Consider the following 1,212-nt stretch of genomic DNA (forward strand, 5'->3'; position numbering starts at 1 on the left):
GGGCGGGGACGCGGGGCTGAGCCGCTTGCTAGTGAAACGTAAAGAAGGCCGAAACGAAGCTGTTTTTCAATAAGCTGCTTTTTATTGTTCTTCCTTAGGGAAAATCCAGACAGGCTTCCTTCGGGAGGTGGCTGAGAGGGAGCGGAGCGAGCAGAGCCTGGTCTTTCCGCTCCAGTCCAGTCTCGGTATTTTTGCCCTTGTCCCGTAGAGGTTTTCGTCTTCTCTCCTTTTCTGTAATTTCACTTAACACATCAAGTCAAGTTGAAAATGCTTGGGTTAAGGTAGTCTACTTCCTTGTCGTGACCACAGTACGTTTCTCTGTAACTGAAGACACAGGATCATTAAAAGAGCTGAACGTTCTACATGGCTGGCCTCTTACACTTGCATGTAGGAGGACCCTGTACAACTAAAATCTGTGGTGACTCTTGCATTTGGCAGCTGTTTTTGACAGTGTCTGCTCTACCGTCAAGCCATACGAAAGGGATAGCCCTTCATTTTGCCTTGCCATGAAAAAGATCTGGCGTTTGTTTTTTAAACCAGGAGGTGATTATTTTTTTAAGGAATTACCTTTCATCCCGTGAGGGAGTTCAGTAAAGCAAAGACTACATGCGTTCTGGCCAGTTCTGTGGAAGAACTTCATGATTATTTGGTATTTAGAGGAAGGTGCCTAGGTGTTGCTGTCATGACAAACCTCTGTTCTGAAATTCTATGAACAATCTGTTCCTCCTGTTATAAGTACACTTTATCTTACAGAACTTGAAAAGCATTAACCCTTTCAAAGATGATGGCTTTGTTTTGAGGTCTCTTTCATTCTGTATCTTTCAGTACTGGGGCCACATTGTTTTTGCTTGTCTGTTGAGAGCAGGACAGGTTTTGCTTTTTACTTTGGTAAGGGGAAACAAATCTTTCATTTTACCACAAGAAGTTGGGATAACATTTGACATACTTCCAGAAGCTGCTGTAGGAGGCTGCAGAGTAATAAGAGTATGTATATAAAACATGTTTGTATAGTGGAAGCATGGCAGTATTCTACTAAAGCAAAGTACTTTAAGACAACTGAAACAAATAGAAGCATAGAATTGTTTAGGTTGGAAAAGACCTTTAAGATCATCAAGTCCAACCGTTAACCTAGCACTGCCAAGTCCACCCCTAAACCATGTCCCTAAGCACCACATCTACACGTCTTTTAAATACCTCCAGGGATGGTGACTC

This window comes from Aptenodytes forsteri, unplaced genomic scaffold, assembly GCF_000699145.1.
Source record: "Aptenodytes forsteri isolate BGI_AS27 unplaced genomic scaffold, ASM69914v1 Scaffold116, whole genome shotgun sequence".
NCBI lineage: Eukaryota > Metazoa > Chordata > Aves > Sphenisciformes > Spheniscidae > Aptenodytes > Aptenodytes forsteri.